This window comes from Anas platyrhynchos, chromosome 4, assembly GCF_047663525.1.
Source record: "Anas platyrhynchos isolate ZD024472 breed Pekin duck chromosome 4, IASCAAS_PekinDuck_T2T, whole genome shotgun sequence".
NCBI classification, from domain to species: Eukaryota; Metazoa; Chordata; class Aves; order Anseriformes; family Anatidae; genus Anas; species Anas platyrhynchos.
The window spans coordinates 57,885,657-57,907,824 of NC_092590.1; positions in this window are offsets into that span (position 1 = coordinate 57,885,657).

Here is a 22,168-nt window from a genome sequence, read left to right on the forward strand (position 1 = left end):
TTGTGCCCAGACCTGTGTCCCATCCTGTACCCCCTGCCTGTACTCTTCTGCACTGCATCCTATGTCTCCACTTCTGAAGGCTTCTGCTATTGTATGAGACCTGTATTTTCCTACATTACATTGTCATATTAGAGTTGTAAATATCTCATTCTGCATAGAATATTTTCTTGTTACTTTTGTCTATATAAAACTTGTGTTGTACCACACACAGACAAACAGACAAACACACACACACACAAACACACACACACACTAGAATAATTTACCTGGTGCCTTTGAGAAATTACTATTAGAGCTAAGCCAAGTTACAAAAAGGTTGAGAAAACATCAGACAGAGCAAGCCTGACACCTCCAAACTCTATGCAAAACTTAACACTCAGTACTAGTCAGTACTGTACTTTATGTATCTTTACTGCAGGACAAAGAAAGAAGATAAAAGACTAATTTAGATGGTTTTGCTGAGAAGCAGACAGTAGAGACTTTTGGCTTGAGTGAAAATCCATGAGTCTGGATCTGACTCTGCATAACCACTCATAAACAAGCTAATAAATAAACTTATGAAAGTGTTGAAAAGTGGGTTTGAGAATTTTGATATTCCTTAACATCTGTTAGATTATTCTTTAATATCTGTTAAATTCTTGTTTAAAGTAATACTTTTAATTTAAAAAATAAAATTTAGAAAAATCAGAATGGAAGACTTGACAGTGGTATTGTATTTCCATGTAATATGCATGAAAATAACAATCTTTATGTTATTTTCAACAAATGCAATAACTGGGCAAGCAAGGCAGTAACTTCTGCTTTTGTGACAGAATATGAGGGGAAAAAATAATCTAAAAGACCATCTTTCCCATTCAGACAAAAATAGTATTCACCAAGTAGGAGTACAAACTGCATTTCACTGATATACTATAAAAATATTTTTTGTAACCATATGGATGAAAAACTGCATAATATGTAATTACTATTATTGTGTTGTTTACAACAACATTAATCTTTCTGAAAATAAAATTATAGAGTTAAGGTGACAGGGAAAGCAACAATATTTACAAGTGTTAAAAGAATGTGAAGTGACATATTTCAAGGGTTGTGTCAAAATGCAGAGTGGCAACTGTTTTCTATTTCTTATGACTAAATTCAAGAATTTATGAGTGATTTCTGAATGTAGGACTGCATTCACAGCATATATTCACAAATTTTGAAGGAAAAATCTCTATTAGTTTCAACGGAATGTATAGTAATTTTTACAGCATATAACTGTGGTTTATTCAAGTTGGGATGGAAATAAGTCTTTTGCATTTGCCTGCAGATAAATACATATGTAGCTAACAAAACCTCCAGCAAGCCAACAGACTGTACAGCCTGTAAAGGATAGTATTGCTATAGTCAATTGCTCTGTGAAAATTAGTCCAATTTGACAAAAATGGGAAAAACAGTAAGACTCACGAAGAAGTAGAAATTAATGTGAATGGATTTTCAAGAAAGAATTTTGTGGCCAAAAGTTAGCAAGTTTGTATTAGAGGACATCAATATATAGTAAGCTATTTTAGAGATTAATTTCAGAGCAATTTTAAGATTAAAGTACATTATATTACTAACTATATATAAATTTATGTTCCTAATTTAAGCACACAGATTTCAAAATCTCGTCTTTGATAGTTAGGTATAGAAATCATGTGTAAAGGATTGTTATGAGAGACAATCTGACTATTCAGTTTTAACAAAAATATTTTTTGCTTGCTTTTTTGCTTTAAGAAAAAAATGGACTTTATCAAAATTTCAAGTAAAAATAATTGGGAATAACACTAAATATAATACAGAGGCTCTTGTGAAAGCAATTCAGCATTTTGCTTGACATTTCAAATATAATGAATGTGTTTGGTAGCTAGAAAGAAGGAGACTGAAGATAAAGTGAAAGATAAAGAGAAAACATTTGAAAAGATAAACACAAAATGAACAGAAGGATGAGAGGAAAAAGCTGTTCAAGGAACAGTGGTGATATAGTGATCAAGAAGCTAATTCACTGAGGGAGGGTTAAAAAAAAAAATTGCCTGTATTTATGCTTTTGGATGAAAGACCTTTATTTGGATGAAAGACCTTTACTGGACGAAAGACCTTCATTTAGACCTTTGTTAGACAACTGACTGCTGGTTAACAGCTTGGAAGGAAAAAGAAAACCTAGCCAAACACATAAGTTCTCTACAGGTTAATAAATGAATGTTGCTGGCAAATGACCACAGCTGCTCATATGCCATAGATCTACATATGTTGCTTTCTACATTTGCATTGTCTTGTCAAGTTGAACATAAGGCAGGAGTTAGTGGAACTGACATAGATTTACAGAAGGAAAAGACTGAAACATGAGTACCAGATCGCAGAATCATAGAATGGCTCAGGTTCAAAGGGACCTTAAAGACCTTCCAACTCCAACCCCCCTGACATAGGCAGGAATGCCACAAATTTTCCAAGGAATCAAGGGGTATGGAAAACTCTCTGGGAATTCAACGTCATATTCTGTTCTCAGGCCAAAGTGAATCTATTAAAGTCCAAAGAGGCAGCCTACATTTATAGTTCAGAGTTTAATTCAGTATGAATAATATTATTCATCACCATGCTTGGAATTTTTTTATGCTGATAGGATGTGGCATGTTCTGTACAGTACAATAGAAAACAGATCAGCAAGTTTGATCTCTTTTTGTTTAAACTGATTAAAAGCATTGTCTAAAACACTGATATTTCACAAAAATAAGAATATAAGATATAGATGAAAGTAATTGAAACAGTAATGTTTAATTTTATAGTTTTACAAATAAAGTAGGGGAAAAAATAAATTGGGAGAAGGAGAAGTAAATGTTGTATATGTTTGTAGTAAACATCAATAACATTAAGCTGGATTGACCTGCTGTTTGCACTTTCATGTAAATTTTTCTATTTATGTCTAATCTTTAGAAAACACAGGTAAAATAGCTTAGTAGCTTTCAAGGAGGAAGATGAACAACATAACTGTGTCTCCAAATGTTCTGAGAAAATTTGAAAACTTAATGAAAAAAATAATAATATGCATATTACATGCTGTATTAAACAAACAAAAAACTAACTAACTTTGCTATGTCTTATCACTCATTTCATAGTTTCAAAAACACAGTCTAGACATGACAGTTTAATTCTGCTATGATGTTGAGGAAATATAAAAGTAACCGTTTTCTGTAGACAAGATCTGAATCTTTTGTAAGTTACCATAACATCACTGGCTTTAGGTAAATCCAAGCATTTGTAAAAGCTGAGAATATGACTCCACGTGTATTAGTATCTGTATATTTTGTTTTAAATAGTATTTTATTATCTTAATTTTGCTAACAATACATAGAAATAGTCATATACGTAATTTTAAAATTTCAGACATTTATATTAAATACCTTTTTCGTTTATAGAATTTCAAAAATAAAAGCTACAAAAAATAATTCTTTGGTCCAATAAAAAGGTATCTGGAAAGCAAAGACTGACAAGAAATACTAACCCTTCTTGAGGTTATCAGGCCACAATGTTAATCATGTTAAGACTTTCCAAGCAAAATTTTAAGTTATATATTTTTTCATTACGTTCATATGAGCACATTATGTTCATCTACCTCCTGAAAATACTTAGGTCAGGAAATGAATTTTTTATTAAGAGGGTGAGGTAAAAGAAATGTTATTTGTACTTGAAGTAAAAAATGATGAGATTTGAAGTAGCTGATAATTCATCCTCAGAATGTTAGATGAGAACAAGCTTTAACAAAGTTCAATAGATATATTATTCCAATTTGTTATTATTATTTTTTCTTAATTAGTATTTATGGTTTGAGAGGAAACAGTTTGTAAATATCAAATTATAACTTGAATTTAGATCTCTTAAGTTATCTTGATATCTGTCTATATGGGCTTCAACTTAAAAGTGCCTTTTGCTTTGCCAACATTATTGCTGTCAGAATTTTTGCTAGGGTGTGATATTAAGTGTTGTTTGCCCACCTAAAAAAAATTGAAGCTACTATGGCTAAAAAGAACTTTTAGACATTCGTTTTTCTAAAGAGCAAGACATCTGCTGAATTAGTGGACAATGTTTTCCATGAGACTTATGAGACTGCTTTTTTTTTTTTTTTTTACTTAGTATATTATGTATATATCCAGTTGGAAGACATTCAGATATTTGGAACTGATAGAATTCATTGCTGTTACGAATTAACATCTGTTGTGCACTCTATTACTATTGTTTTATTTACCTTTTGCAGTAATTTGAATTTCTAATGAGATGTCTTATACATACAGTGTGTGTTTGCATAATTCCCTTGTTTCTTTAATGTTCTTGGAACTATAGAGATTACATAAGCAAACAATTAGAAAGAAAAAAAACTCACTACTTTGTCATCAGAGTTTTTGGATACTTTATTTGGCTACTAAGAGTACTCTTTAAATTCAGTAAGTCACAGGAAGCTAAAAACATGTATTATTTCTACATTCTACATTCTTTATCAATGTAATTCTAAATGACCAAAACATTCCACCCCAAAAAGGGTAAATAATAATCGCATTTAGAAATAGAATAGCAAAAGCAAATCATGCAAAGTTTATAATATGAACTAAATATACAAACCTTGAAAAGAGATACATCTTTAAATATTTTACTACAAATAAATTACAAGTCTCATTCAGTTCACGCCATGAAAGAGTTGATAATATAGGAGAACAAGATTTTTTTATTCAATGTAAATGAGATGTCAACAGGTAATGTTATGAGGTAACAGGTATTAAAAGTAGGAGTGATTCTGTTGACAAACACTGAGCAAAATTCTTAGATATATTTTTCTGTATCCCTTACACCTTTATGTTACAGAGTTTTTAAATGTATGTATCAGTCTTGTCATTTTGCTGTGCTATTCCACTGGGATAGATTTGGAGGTGTTTCAGATTACAGTGTTATCACTCTACAAAAGACATTCAATTCCATTTCTTTATCCTCAGCTCTGTGTTTTGGATGTGTGGTCTCTTTAGAGCCTAGCTGAGGCACTTATTCATGTATAGGAATGAATAGGTAAAGACTGAAATAATGCAGTAGTGGCTCAGTAGTGAACACACGTAACACATGGTTATGATAAATTAGTAGAAATGAGCTAACTTAAAACAAGCATACAGTTCATAGGAGGGATATACAAATGTTGATGAAAAATACTGGCTATTAATATGTTATATAGTTATATGCTTAGTGAATGAATGATCATTTTCCTTAATATAGAGTTAATTTTGTTTGAAACTGATACTGCAATTGAGACTTGCACTGAATGTCTTTGCTTTTGGCTCACAGATCTGATGTGCTTCTGTCTACATGGCTCCCAGAACTATCAGGCTGGTTGTTTTTCATAAGCAATCAGATCATGATTGCTTATCTTGCTGGTATATAGACCATATACCTATATATCCTAGGTATGTAGATGCCTGAAGAAACAGACAATTCCCGAAATAAGACTGAAACTGCTGTTTCTTATTTTTCCTCCTGTGTTAATAGACTAACAAAAAAAAAAAAAAAGTCTCCATTTTATTGTCCTTAACGTAGCTGGACTGTGTGCTTCAAATTCCATACCTTAAAATCTGAAACTGTGGTACAGTTTGTATGGTAATCAAAAATTATCCATACAAATAATACTTCTATCACTTTAAAGACTGTATCCTTTGCTAAGAAGTGATCATACACTCTGACATATGTGAAAGGTTCCCTTATTTGTTTACTAATATTATTTTATTGTAATCATCTGATGATGTGACCAAATCACACCACTAAAAAAAATAAATAAACATATCTTTAAGAAAATTAGACTCTCTTTCCCCTGCATCTTCAATGTGGGTTCTTGCCTGTCATTGTGCCCTTGTGCTCTTCTGGCCTTGGGGGGGCTGATGCCTGGGATGCACAATAGAGCCACCAGACAGGGTTATTTGCCCTCCTCCCTTGCCCTGCCATTGTCTCTCTGGGATTGTCTCTCTTGTGGATTGGCAGATAAGGTTTTATCACATAAAAACAGAAATAAAAGGAGAGTGATGTCTGTAGTACTCCTGATTCAATCGTTGCAAAGATTGGAAGACATTAAGTAAATGAGGCAGAGACCTGCAGTAAGAAAAAGGATAGAGTCAGGGAGAAGGTAACTGAGAAATGTCCAGGGAAATGATGTGGATCCAGGTCTCTGCTTCAACATTCCTGTGTAATTCTGGGTAATTCACTTAAAGCACATTTTCACAGGTGTACAGTAATTGTGTATTCTTTATTGTCTGGGTGACTGAATTTATTCTCTATGGTTTGATTTTCGAACAACTTGGTGCTTGTAACCACATCATAAGGTAGTTAGAGTTGTGCTTTGAATATATGAAGTGTAATATATTGTTATGTTCTCTAAAAAACAGGTTCAGGTTATGTGAAGTTGGGCACATAAAATTAGTAACTCTTTTTAACCTTATTATCTCTGCATCTTGGTTCCTAACCTGCGTTTTATAAATGATAATAGGACATAAATAGTGATGATGTCTTTCATTATATAATGGTGTTATAGGAATCAGTTTGTTTGAGGAAGCAGCCAGTCACTACTATTATTGATGATACTGTTTGATATCTCCTATATCACTGATATCAAAGCAATGCATTTTGTGATACAATTAAATATTATAGGTGTACAAGAGCATTCTTCACGTATCTTTCTTTACTCTTTATTTTTTAATACAACAGATACTAATTATCCTACCCTTAAGCTGCATTTGAGGGATTCCCTTCTAACGATCCCATGAAATTGGGTTTCTCCCCACAATATTCTCACCTGCTCCTGCAGCTTTTTGGGTATATGACCTGTCACATGTATCTGCCAGTTTACTTCTACCAAGGCTCTCTGTTAAGAAGATGAATACATGTGATTTATTTATTTATTTATTTATTGAGTACACTTTTCACCTAATGCCAGGTGCAAATGGCAATGGGAAGTGGCTAGAAAGAGTGGAAAGCAGGAAACTGGAGAAAGCCCAGACCAAACTATACTGACCATTTCTATGCTGTCATAAAAATTAATTAAATTAGCAATCTATACAAGGGTAACAGATGCATCTAATCACTCTCTTAAAATTTGACGTCATAATGCAGTCATGTTGCTGCATTACATATCAGTAAATGTTGTAATGTGTACTTTATGGAAGATAGTGAATAATCATTTTGTACTCAGAGAAAGTCTAGAGTACTGTAGAAATATGCTGATAGTAGAAAACAACATAAACTAAGTTTTCTGCTCTCTATGCTCTATGTATTCCATGCAATAGGAAACTATTTCTAATGTGATTGTAATATAATGCAGAAGATTGTTTCAATGCACATGAATAACAATATGATTAATCCTATTATATTCTTTATTTTGATTATTCAGCTTTACCAACTTAATAATGATTTTCAATAAATTTTCCTAGTGTTTTATAAATAAAGATGCATAAGATTCCCATTAAGACTTGTAATTGAATATATTTTAATTTGCTGTTGAAAAGATGTCAGCTTTTAGTAAGAGGTAAATGCAAAGAAAATTGTCTATGCTAGGTTAACACTGACTTAATTATGCAAATTAAGTGAATTAATATGTGGTTGAATTTTATGTGTTTGAGATGGTAACTATGAAAACTAATGAGTCATATGTGATAATAAGAAAAATAAGGATGCAGGAGAATCAAATAAGTTTACAATTAAAAATGAGTTCTACAATTTTATTTGACCAGATATTCTTCTGTATATGATCTGTGTAGAATGTGATCTCATTATTCTGTTGGATCTATATTAATAAAGAGTTTAGTTTGAAACCGCATATTATGATCAGTATTGGAAGCTGGAAACATTATGTTTACTTTAAAACTTGAAGAAATTGCTTTATGTGCATTCTATTCTTGATTTTTTTTCCAAGATATCCAAAAATTTGTGTTTCCCAGGAATGAGAGAAACAAAAGCTTGGTCAGCTATATAACTCAAGGAAATATCAACAAACTTCTTTGACCACATAATAGGAGAAAACAGTATTTCAGTCATAAAATATACCGTACTGACCGATCCTTTAGCATTGTAAAGATAAGTGAGAAGACCCAAAGAGATTCTTCTTGGAGCAGTAGCTGTACAGGCTTTTATTAAATGTTTTATTAAAGGCTTTCCAATTTGCTCTCATTGGAATCTATAGCTCTGTTTGATTGCAGAGATGAGATAAAAGGTGTAAGTCCATAAATGGCAACTTACACTGGCAAAAGAAAACAATGTGCTGTCTCCCTTTTTCATATCTTTTTTTTTTTTTTTTTAATTTGTCTGATTATGATGCAGGGCAGGGTCCTCTATGTGGTCAGGAGGATTTCAGCAGTTCATTAGTATTTTCTTCCATTAAAAGAGTCTAATTTTTTATCTCTAGAGCATGCACTGATACGGATTAAACTTCTGAAGTCAATTTACACCAGATACAAACAAATGATAGTTGTTCTGTATTCAGCTGAGAGAAGCAAAACCTTTTGGTCATCTACTTTACAAAGCATTTTTACCCATAATGACCAGTGATACTTCACATTTTTTTCTATTTCATGAATTTTTGTATTCCTTTAAAATGTGTCTTCAAAGAGGTCATCAGTGCACCCTGCAGCCATCCATGTAGCAAGGGACCTTGGAACCTTTGCTTGTAATGTAACCGAAGAGGAATTATTATGTCATAAATGATGTGGTCAGATTGTGAAGCACAGTAAATTTATGCTTGAATCACAAAATTTATACAAAAGTAAATACAATAATTTCATGTTAATGAAACAGACATCTTTTTTTTCATTTTAGCTGGGTTAAAAAAAAAAAGGAAGAAAGGAAAAAAAAGAGTGAAAATAAAGATGATCCAAATTTAAGGTGCCATGGCCTGGAGCTATTATGTAACTTCCCTAACTGTTCTTCAGCAGACTGCCAGGTGCATGCCTCTATTTAATCTTGTGTTAATAACCTTCTCTATTTTGACCTGAATTGGTCTAGTATAAGTGGATATGTTAACCCTAATAGTGCTCTGAACTTATCCCTGTATATATGCTAGAATAAAAGTTGTGCTGTCACAGATGGCTAGAAAAGTTCAGAGATATCTGAATTTAGGTATGCTAACTGCAGTGAAGCAGCAGGATGATCAGGAGAAATGCCTCACTGAAACTTAATTCAAGGAACAAAGCTTTTTCTCTGTCCTACTCTGTGGGCTATCTCAATTTTATAGCATCAAACATTGCCTATGCAGAGAAAAGCCCACACAAGAAAAAAGACCAGGATTGCTCAAATGACAAAGTTAAAACCTTTGACTAAATATAATTTCAAAATAAAAATCAATGCATTAAGAGAAATCTTTGCTATGTTATTAGCATTATCAATTGATGTGGAAAATCAGGTTTTTTTCGGGGACAAAAGTGTAAAGAAAAAATAAATTAATAATGGAATTAGATTTGTGAATAATGTGTGAAAATAGGCTGAAATTTCTTCTGTTCTAAGCAAAGGCTTAAATACATAAAGTGTTGGAATTTCATTTGTTTGTTTGTTTGTTTGTTTGTTTTATAAGTTAATGCAAATGAGCAAAATGTTTCTATACCCTGCAGCCACAGAACTATGAATTTACATTAGCCATTATTGGAAGTAATTCATGCTAAGTCAGTGAACTACAGTGAGATTTCTATGAATGTAGAGATCCTACATAAGTTTAATTCCAAATATGCAAGACTAACAACACATTTCTCTACATATTTCTATTTGTGTCCATGCAACTCTGATGTACAGTAACTGTAGCTAAATTTTGGTGTAGGTACATTCTGTGGAAGAAAAATCCACCTGTTCTGAGCATCTGAAAATATCTGTTATGTCTGTGTATTGACAGTATTTTTGACATAAAAAAAGTACGTGATATTCCCTTTCATGGTTTGGTTTCATTTGGAAAAGCGGGTGTATTATTTTCTCTGTCTGAAATAGCAAAAATAGGAGGAATTGGAAGGGGAAACAGATTCATAATTCCTTCCCTAGGTTTCCTTGCAAGAGAGAAATGGAACACAACGTCACACATGCATTCCATTTCGGAGTGAGCCCTTGTAAGTTTCACAACTTGGGAAGCTCAGTCTCAGTTCGGACACATAAATCCTTTACTTTTATGTGCTGGCCCCTGTCTGTAGGAGAGAGAGTTCAGCTCCATTACAGCTTGTCCTATAGCTCTGTGGAGCTGCTGACTAAAACAGAACAGTAAGGTTTTTTAAAGATGTTTTCCTTTGACCATTACAAAGTTCCTTCTGAAGAAGTAATAAGGTGAAGTTGTAGAAACTCTATACTGGTTCTGCAAATAGAATTTCTACACTCATAGCCATTTACTTTCATGGAGAGAATATTACTCTGCTTCTCTTCAGCTATTTAAGAGCAGCCAAATCTATATGTTGTGAACACTGGATAGAATTTAGACTGAACAGCATGACAAAGTATGTATAAAGAGGCATCATGAAATATCACTTTGATCTGACATCTTCTAAAACAGATTAATTATTTCCATGATATAAATTATTATTTCTTTAATATATTATCTTAGTAGCCATTTTTAGATTGCTACATTTACCTCCTTTCTATCTTGCCTAAATAATTATATCTAGGTTGTCTATTGTTGTGGTTTAACCCAGGCATGCAGATAAGCTCCACATAGCTTTTTGTTCACTCCCTCCCAGCAGGATAGGGAAGAGAATTGGAAAAGGTGAAAGTGAGACTGGTCATTTGGGGTCAGTTTTTCTGTCTCTGTGCACTCCCAAATTATTGTGCACCTGAATCCCACTCACTGATGGGGCAGCTTGAGAAGCAGAGAAGGTCATGAAACTATGTCAGAACTGTTCAGCAGTAGCTATTTTATTATTATTATTATTATTTTTTATTTTTGTGTTATCAACACTGTTTTGGTCACCAATCCGAAGCACAGCACCTAATCAGCTACTATAAAGAAAATTAACCTTATCCCAGCCAAAACTAATGCAACTATTTTTAGTCTGGATTTCTTTTCTAGCATGCTTTTGTTACCTGTAAGTACACATAAAAGCCAATTCTTCTTGTCAGGCATGTGTGTATACATTTATACATGTGTTGACATATCTACATGTGTTGACAGCAATTTGAGGAAGGTGATTCTGCCCCTCTCCTCCACTCTCATGCAACTCCATCTGGAGTACTGCATCCAGCTCTGGAGCACCACATCCAGCTCTTGGGCCCTCAACACAAGAATATTGTGAACCCGTTAGAGGGCCATGAAGATGATCAGAGGGTTGGAGCACCTCTCCTACAAAGAAAGGCTGAGAGTGATGGAGTTTGTTAGACTGGAGAATACAAGGTTCCAGGGAGAACTTATTGCAGCCTTTCAATACTTAAAGGGAGCCCATAAGAAAGAGAGAGACTTTTACTAGGGTCAGTAGTATTAGGACAAGTTTTAAATCTAAAAAGGGTAGACTTAGATTTGTTATGAGGAAGAAATTATTCACTCAGAGGGTGGTGAGGCACTGAGGTGGTTGCCCAGAGAAGTTGTGGATGCCTCATCCCTGAAAGTGTTTAAGGTCATGCTGGATGGGACTTTGAGCAACCTGATCTAGTGGAAGGTGTCGTAGTCCACAGCAAGGGGATTAGAACGAGATGATATGTAAGGTCCCTTCCAACTCAAACCATTCCATTCTCTGATCCTATGATATCATATGTACACGTTTGGACATATAACATATTTAAATATGCAAATATTTTTACTCACTAAAATGTCAACATTATTGACTTGCTAGTCAAAGTATAGCTACTACTTTAATCAGTATGTTTGTTGTCTTGTCTCTTGCAGTTGATTACTTTTTTTACTTTTGTTTACCTTTATCTGATGTTCCTTTTCCTGTGTACCTGCCCAGACACTTACACTACTCTAAACATTTTGTCTTTTTATCTTCTTCAAAATATTCTCTCTCTCTCTTTTTTTTTTTTTTTTTTTTTTTTCCTCACAGCTCTTCATTGGTTATACTACCTCGATGTGAGAGGTATGTCTTTTAGCTATTCATATAAATAAATTCCTTCATCAAAGGTGGGTCTCTTTGTTGATGTCGTGGTTCCGCTCGAGTGGGCAGCCGAGCTCCACCACAGCCGCTCTCTCACTCCCCCTCCTCAAAGAGGAATAGGGAGAAAATATGTGAAAGGGGCTCAAGGATTGAGATAAGGACGAGAAAATCACGCGATAATTAGTGTAACGGGCAAACAGACTCAGCATAAGAAGACAGATAGTAAGATTTATTGCTCATTACTAACAAGCTAGAGAAGTGAGAAACAAAGGAAAGAAACCAAAAGCACCTCCCCCCCCCATCCACCCTCTTCCACCTCCTCTCCCCGAGCGGCGCAGGGTAACGGGGGAATGGGGGTTATGGTCAGTCTACAGCACTTCTTCTCTGCCGCTCCTTCTCGGTCACTCTCGTCCCCTGTGCTGTGGGGTCCCACCCACGGGATGCAGTCCTTGACGAACTGATCCGGTGTGGGCTTCCCACAGGCAGCAGCTCTTCCAGAACTGCTCCAGATATGGGTCCGTACCACAGGGTCCATCCCTCAGGAGAAAACTGCTCCAACCTGGCTCCCCTACAGGCAGCAGCTCCTGCCAGATCACCTGCTCCTGCGTGGTCTCCTCTCCACGGGCTACAGGTCCGGCCCGGAATCTGCTCTGGCAGGGGTCTTCCACAGGCGGCAGCCTCCATCGGTGCAGGGCCACCTGCTCCACCGTGGTCTCCTCCACAGGCTGCAGCGTGGAACCCTGCTCCACCGTGGTACTCCATGGGCTGCAGGGGGACATCCTGCTTCACCATGGTCCTCACCACAGGCCGCAGGGGACTTCTGTTCCGGTGCCTGGAGCACCTCTCCCCCTCCTTCTACACTGACCTTGGCACCTGCAAGGCTGTTTCTCACTCCCTTGACTCTCCCGGCTGCTGTGTGGCGCAGCATTTTTTTCCTGTCTTAAATATGCTCTCACAGAGGCGCAAAACAACATCGCTTATTGGCTCAGATCTGGAAAACAATGGGGCCCTTCCCAAACATGGGGCGGCTTCTAGATCTTTCTCACATAAACCACCCCTATGGCCCCCTGCTACCAAAACCTTGCCACGTAAACCCACTACAGTTGATAGCAATGAATTTCAAGTAATGGCATAAAAATACTGTGTGATAATATTTACTTCAGTTAAAACTTGGCAACAAATATTGTTTCCCTTTTAAAATGTTTTATATTTCTGGTTTCACAATTCTGAACCTTCACTTCAGACAGGCACTTCAAATTGATTGTTGTTGAACAAAAATGAAAAGAAAAAATATATGGTAATGATTCAGAGTTCAGTAAGTTGGCCTTAAAAGATTTGTTTCACAGTGACTTCTGATTTTTCACACACAATTAGCTAACAAACAGAAATATAATGAAAAACTATATAGGAATTCTAACTTGTAAGCCCATTATCTTTCTGCAGTCATAAGATCACTATTATTTGCAAACGTATGTCAGGAAACAGGCCAGTGTTTTTTGACCATAAACATTTTCAAATGTGTTATTCAATTCATTTCTCCCTTCAATATTTTTAGCCAAATTTTATAAATTTTATTTATACTGATTATTTATACTGGTCTACTACAAAGCAATATTTTTCCTAAACAAATCTCTAGCTTACATCTCTAGCTAATAAGCAGAGAAACTCATGTAACTAAGTAATTATGCTAAATGTCACAAAGAATTTTTACACTAATGGTAGTTCATTCATAAAAAAAGAATCACCTCAGGCAATTATACACTTCAGATTAATGGAAATAATTTATTTTTGTCAGATATTTTTGTGTATGTTTTAACATCATCTTTTGTCTTGAAGTGTTTCTTTAATTGCGCAGCTATTCTGGAATTAAAAAAAATATAGCCTTAACTTTTTACTCCATTAACTTTTATAGAGCTATAACATTGAGGATTGTTTCTTACGTACTTTTGTCTCAAGAAGTGCACTTAGAGCTGCAATAAACAGGCAACTAAAATTTGTCCCAGTTCAGAAGGGTTAGTAATTATCAGTAGGAATGTACCCATATCAGTGGGATGCACTTTCTTTATTTTAATTCCTGATCTCCATAGCTTATTTTGTTGTTAAATGAACACTCAACAGGGGGTCAAAGGAAACTTTCTTCCTACCCTTGTGTGACTAGAGTTCTTAATTTTTATCACTTTAAACTTCTTAATTACTATGAGTGCTTGCATTGGTTTAGCATATCAGACGTTTTTGTATGTTTTTGTATTTATTTATTTATTTATTTATTTATTTATTTATTTATTAATGTCAATGTGTTGATTGTTAGGGAATAAGTGAAAGAACAATGAGTATCTAGTGATTCTGGCTGATTGTGGTATAGTAATCTGAAAACTCTCCTCTGCAGTGTACATGATATATTCCAATGTAACATTAGTTTAGCAATATAGGGAAAGTAAACATGTTAAAAATGCAGCTGTTTGTTTATGTTTACACTCAAAAATGATATGCATATCCATAATAAGGCAAGAATATGTAAGTATGGAGGAATCGATTGCTAAAAGTTACATTAAGTAATGATAAATAACAGTAAATTATAAGAAGAATTTCAAAGACATCATGAAACGAGTGCCTTCTACAGAACCAGGAATGGAAAGAAAGATAAATGGAGATTTTTTGCATGTCAATGTAGTTCTTGGAAAGGAAAAAATGATAGCAGAAAAAATAATTTATTTCTTTGTACTGATGGATGTTGTGGAGAAGCTAAGGGAGATTCCTGCACCAAAACCTTTGCAAGAAATTAGTCTGAAAAACTATCAGGAGTATAGCTTTAGAATTGCTTGATTTAATATGTTACTACTTATTATATAACTAATAATAACTAGTTTAATGATAAGCTGCTAGAATTCAGATATGAAACTCCTGAACTAGTTGCTCTGTGTAATACAGTGTCAGAATCAACCTTTGTAACAGAAAGAACTGTCCCAATTGTGACAACAAAATAAAAAAGGGACACTTAAGCAAGTAAAAAATAAATATATTGTGCCTCACAGATCTCTTAAAGTTCTTCAGAGGAGTCAGTGAGACAATGATCTAGGCAATACAGGTGTTATAGACAACTTAGTGGGTTCCTCTTTAATGGAAGTCAGTAAATTTCTTTAACCTGTTACAGGAAGCAGAAGGAAAGACACATTTGCAGTTTACTAATATCAGTTAAATATAGTAAGTGAAGGGTAACAATCAGGATCAGTTTTCACAGAGGCTGATGGTCACCAGTGAAATCTCTCACAAATCAGCCATGGACTTTTGAAATTTTCATATTGCTTTTGAAAGTCATAAAATATATTAGATGTGAATAGTAAACTTAGTTGCCATTATTGATGTGTTTGCTTTTTTTACTTTTCTACAAAAGTAAAACAAACAAAGATTTACATCAGAGTCTTGGTGATTGCTCAGCGAAACAGAAGATTAAATTCAATATTGTAAAGTAAGCACAAAACAGGAAAATATTCCTTCCTATAGGTGTAGAGCTGCTGGCAAGAAATCAGATATTTTTTCTCAAGAAGCCATCTTTCATGAAATCATCACAGATCATTCAAAACTTCACTTTAATATCCCTATCCAGTCCATGGAGTATATAGGAAATCAGCAGGTAAATAGTGCTGAAGGAATCAGGAGATATTATCTTGTTATATAAAACCAGAATTAAACAACACACTTTAGAGATGAATCACAGCACGTAGGGAGATATGTAAGAAAAATATAATAGGTTAGGAGTCTTCAATTTGAGAAAGAGACACATGTAGAAGTTTATGATAAAAGACATATCAATATAAAGGAAAATAATTTCATATTTCATAAACTATTTTTCTGTCATATTCTATATAATAGTTAGCATAGTGCTATGAAAGAGAGATCAGTGAATACAATTTTAAAAGTAGAAGGTTAAAACAAGTATTTTATTTATTCATTTTTTTTAGGATTATCCTAAAGAATAGGATATTCTTTATGTAATGTAGAGAGTTAAAGGTGTTAGGTAAAGATTTTGGTTGCTCTTTACAAGTACTCAATTCACTCTATTGCAGAGAACAATAGGTTCTGCCTTGATGTATTTTAATTTATTTATCCTTACAGAAAATGGTTCTGGTTCAGATTCTCAATGCATATCACATTAAATCTGTAATAACCCTATCAAATCATAGCAATCAAAGCCAAAAGTTTTGTTCATTTGATCTGTAAAAGGTGCACACAAGTTATTTTTATTCAATACAATTATTCAATACCATATTCTCCATACACAACCATTTTTTCTGGTCCACAAAAATATCTGTCCTAAACATCTAATAATAATAATAATAATAAAAAGTCAGATTAAACAAATAAGAAACATTAATTTTCCCTTTTAATTTTGCTCCACTTCATGCATGTATGTATGTATGTATGTGCTAACATTGTATACTTTTATGTTTTTATTGTTGTCGTTTTCTAAATAAAAGATATTCTGCAGGGAGTCAGAGAGAGGTGGTGTTCCCAACACTACACTATAATTGATGCTATTTTCAAACTTACCTAAGACAAAAAAGAAGTACATTTTGGATTCTCTTGCAAATCAGCATTATTTTCATATATGTAGTAGAATTACATCATTTATAATGAACAGATAACAGATGACAGATGTAGTTCTTATTCTGTCCTGTACCACACAATTAATGTGTCTTGTTATTTATGTGTGTCACAAACATCTTTGTAGTTGTGCACTCAATTTTGACATTTAACATAATTGATCTTGTAAATTCTTTTTCTTATGAAACAAAAAGAAACAAACAATCAAAAAGAAATTAAATCATTCAAGTGATAAATGTGTCAGACATGAATGTGATTTTTCAGTAGTTTCTCAGAATATGTAAAACGGGTCTTGGTCTTTTTCAGTTTTGGACTACCATTGTCACCAACACTACAGTTGGTGTCTTCCTTATATGTCATAAAGTATGCATCAGATTAAAGATTGTATTTCATGCCCAATCTTCATGGAAGTAAATTTAAAAAGTTTTCATTTCATTTTCATATATAAAATATACAGATTTTGCAAATCCACTCGCTTTATATTGATATAATTCTACTTATTCAAAAATGGTGAACAGATGTAACAGCTGACAATCTACATTTGTTAATCTCTGATACTTATTTTATGTTCCTTTTACAAGACAGCATTTTCAGAATCACAGAATCATCTAGGTTGGAAGAGACCTCCAAGATCCAAGTCCAACCTCTGACCTAACACTAACAAGTCCTCCACTAAACCATATCAGTAAGCTCTACATTTAAACGTCTTTTAAAGAGCTCCAGGGATGGTGACTCAACCATTTCCCTGGGCAGCCTATTCCAATGCCTAACAACCCTTTCCATAAAGAAGTTCTTCCTAACATCCAACCTAAACCTCCCCCGTGCAACTTTAGTCCACCCCCTCATCTTGACACCAGGCACATGGTGCCTGGTGACAAGACCAACCCCATTGAGTGTTTTTAAATAGTAAACAATAAATTTAAATATATTTAAATAATCACAGAATCACAGAATCACAGAATTTCTAGGTTGGAAGAGACCTCAAGATCATCGAGTCCAACCTCTAACCTAACACTAACAGTCCCCACTAAACCATATCCCTAAGCTCTACATCTAAACGTCTTTTGAAGACTTCCAGGGATGGTGACTCCACCACCTCCCTGGGCAGCCTGTTCCAATGCCTCACAACCCTTTCAGTAAAGAAGCTCTTCCTAACATCTAACCTAAAACTCCCCTGGCGCAACTTAAGCCCGTTCCCCCTCGTCCTGTCACCAGGCACGTGGGAGAACAGGCCAACCCCCACCTCTCTACAGCCTCCTTTAAGGTATCTGTAGAGAGCGATAAGGTCGCCCCTGAGCCTCCTCTTCTCCAGGCTGAACAAGCCCAGCTCCCTCAGCCGCTCCTCGTAGGACTTGTTCTCCAGGCCCCTCACCAGCTTCGTCACCCTTCTCTGGACCCGCTCAAGCACCTCAATGTCCTTCTTGTAGCGAGGGGCCCAAAACTGAACACAGTACTCGAGGTGCGGCCTCACCAGAGCTGAGTACAGGGGGACGATCACCTCCCTAGCCCTGCTGGTCACGCTGTTTCTGATACAAGCCAGGATGCCATTGGCCTTCTTGGCCACCTGAGCACACTGCTGGCTCATATTCAGCCGACTGTCCACCATCACTCCCAGGTCCTTCTCTGCCTGGCAGCTCTCCAACCACTCATCTCCCAGCCTGTAGCTCTGCTTGGGGTTATTGCGCCCCAGGTGCAGGACCCGGCACTTGGCCTTGTTAAACTTCATACAGTTGACCTCAGCCCATCGGTGTAGCCTATCCAAATCCTCCTGCAGAGCCTTCCTACCCTCGAGCAGATCGACACACGCACCTAACTTGGTGTCATCTGCAAACTTACTGAGGGTGCACTCAATGCCCTCGTCCAGATCATTGATGAAGATGTTGAAGAGGACCGGCCCCAGCACCGAGCCCTGGGGGACGCCACTAGTGACCGGCCTCCAACTGGACTTGACTCCATTTACCACGAGTCTTTGGGCCCGGCTATCCAGCCAGTTTTTAACCCAACGAAGCGTGCACCAGTCCAAGCCAAGAGCAGCCAGTTTCTTGAGGAGAATGCTGTGGGAGACGGTGTCAAAAGCCTTGCTGAAGTCAAGGTAGACCACATCCACAGCCTTTCCCTCGTCCACCCAGCGCGTCACTTTGTCATAGAAGGAGATCAGGTTCGTCAAGCAGGATCTGCCTTCCATAAACCCATGCTGCCTGGGCCTGATCGCCTGCTTGCCCTTCAAGTGCTGCGTGATGACTCCCAAGAGGATCTGCTCCATGAGCTTCCCTGGCACTGAGGTCAAACTGACAGGCCTGTAGTTCCCCGGGTCAGCCCTCCGGCCCTTCTTGTAGATGGGCGTCACGTTCGCTAGCCGCCAGTCAGCTGGGACCTCCCCCGATAGCCAGGACTGTTGATAAATGATGGATAGTGGTTTGGCCAACACCTCTGCCAGTTCTCTCAGTACCCTTGGGTGGATCCCATCCGGCCCCATCGACTTGTGCACATCCAAGTGCCGTAGCAGGTCACCAACCAGTTCTTCGTGGATGGTGAGGGCCACATCCTGCTCCCCATCCCCTTCCACCAGCTCAGGGTACTGGGTATCCAGAGAACAACCGGTATTGCCGCTAAAGACTGAGGCAAAGAAGGCATTGAGTACCTCCACCTTTTCCTCATCTCTTGTAACTAAGTTTCCCCCCGCATCCAGTAAAGGATGGAGATTCTCCTTTGTCCTCCTTTTTGTGTTGATGTATTTATAAAAGCGTTTTTTGTTATCTTTAATGGCAGTAGCCAGATTGAGCTCCAGATGAGCTTTGGCCTTCCTAATTTTGTCCCTGCACAGCCTCGCTACATCCTTATAGTCCTCCCTAGTGGCCTGTCCACTTTTCCAAAGATTATAAACCCTCTTTTTTCTCCTAAGCTCAAGCCACAGCTCTCTGTTCAGCCAGGCTGGTCTTCTTCCCCGCTGGCTCATCTTTGGGCACATGGGAACAGACCGCTCCTGCGCCATTAGGATTTCCCTCTTGAAGAGCGCCCAGCCTTCCTGGACCCCTCTGCCCTTGAGAACCGCCTCCCAAGGGATTCCACCAACTAGTGTCCTGAGCAGCCCAAAGTCAGCTCTCCGAAAGTCCAATACAGTGGTTTTACTGGTTCCCTTCCTGGCCTCGCCAAGAATAGTGAACTCTACCATTTTGTGGTCACTCTGCCCAAGACAGCTCCCGACAATCACATCCTCCACCAGTCCTTCTCTGTTTGTGAAGAGAAGGTCTAGCGGGGCACCACCCCTGGTAGGTTTACTAATCAGCTGTGTCAGGAAGCTATCTTCCACTTTCTCCAGAAACCTCCTAGACTGCTTTCTCTGGGCTGTGTTGTGCTTCCAGGATATGTCAGGGAAGTTGAAGTCCCCCACGAGTACAAGCGCTGAAGATTTCACAACTTCTGTCAGCTGCCTGTAGAACTCCTCATCAGTCTCCTCATCCTGGTTCGGCGGTCTATAGCAGACCCCAACCAGGACACTAGCCTTGTTGTCCCTGCCGATCCTAACCCAAAGGGACTCGATCTTGTCATTCCTAGCCTCGAGTTCTACAACATCGAAAGACTCTCTAATATAGAGAGCCACACCGCCACCCCTTCTGTGCTGCCTGTCCCTTCTGAAGAGCTTATAGCCAGGCATAGCAGCACTCCAGTCATGAGAGTGGTCCCACCACGTTTCCGTGATGGCAACCAAGTCGTAGCCTGCCCACTGCACGATGGCTTCCAGCTCCTCCTGTTTGTTACCCATGCTGCGTGCATTGGTGTAGATGCACTTCAGCTGGGCCATTACCTTATTCCCCGGCCTTGCCATTGTTCCCCCCGGCACAGCTCCAACAATCCTTGCTTCACCCCCATCCCCCTTCTTACCTAGTTTAAAGCCCTATCAATGAGCCCCGCCAGCTCCTGGCCCAGGATCCTTTTTCCCCTAAAGGATAGGGACCCGTCTACGGCCATCAGACCAGGTGCTGAATAAACTGCCCCATGGTCGAAAAACCCAAGATCTCTGCGTTGGCACCAGCCCCGGAGCCACGTGTTTAACAGGTGGGCTTTCCTGGTCCTCTCCGTACCCCTCCCTGTCACCGTAGGGATGGATGAAAACACTACCTGCACTCCCGCTCCATCCACTAACCGTCCCAGCCCCCTAAAGTCTCTTTTGATTGCCTTCAGGCTTCTGTCTTCAGAATAATAAATAATAGTGTTTTTAAACTGTATCAAATAACATAGTCCTCAGCTTCCACTGTAGGTTTCATGACACTACTTCACTGTGATAGAAATTATCTAAAGTGTGTATCTAAAATTCACAGATAAGGAAATTAAAATTATGATTAATTGAATACAAAAACCCTGAACTTCTCAAATTCCTAGAGAGCACAATTCAAATAAACTTATGGTAACCATAAACTTGGATTCTCATCCAGACTGAATGATCACTGTTTTGCATTTTTTCAATGCTAGCCTCAAAAAGCCTACTATATTACTGAAGACATATCTGTCTCCTTCCTGTCTGTGACTCAAAGACAGACCATTACTGAAGATCAAAATGAGCTATGAGTGTATCAAATATCTATTGTAGATAACCTTTTGTAGATATTGAAGTCCTGTAATTATTTTGGATGTGTGCATAGAGCTGGGACTGCATACATAGATTCCAAAATTATTGCAAGAAACTACTGTTTTGATCAGAACATGTGGTTTAATGTATCAGTGCCTCCAAGCCAAGAATTCATGCTGTCAGCAAGAAACACACCGTATGTGGTACTCAGTTACTCAAGCTATTATCTCATTGAGCCTAAGTGGTTCCTGCAGAATGCAGAAAGAAAATGGCCTGAATTAGCTGAAAAAAAAAAAAAAAAAAATCCTAAAGACCTTAAAATTTTAATACTTTTTTTTTTTTTTTTTTTTTTTTTGTCAGCTATCATTAGTCTTTTTTATTCCTTTTTTTTTTTTTTTTTTTTTTTTTTTTCAGCTATTACGTTTCTTCATAGCTTAACTTTGCCCCAAGACAGGATTAGAATTTAAAGGATTATTTATCTGTGAGCTCCCAGCTTCAAAGTAAGTACAGAACAAATCCATTTGGAATAAAGAGTAAAGTAAATCATACTACACCAGATGAGAAACAAAATCACAAATGATAAGGTCCAAGTAAAGTATATATATGCAAACTTCTATTGTATTAAGTCAAAACAACACAAAATCCAGTGTTGCTTTATATCTGCCTATTTCTGATACCTCCATTTGAGAAGTTTCTTCAGCTTAATTTTCTGGACAAGGCAGTTGCTGAGAGATCAGTTGGTCAATAAGTTCTTCTGCAATTCAGAAAAAATGCTAAATAGAATCTATATTCCCAGATTGTATAAAATAATGAAATGTATTGTGTTCTCCACCATCATTCGAAGTTAAAGCAATCTTTACACATAAATTCAGTAGCGGTACTGTCATATGTTGTCGGTGAAAACCTCAAAGTCATA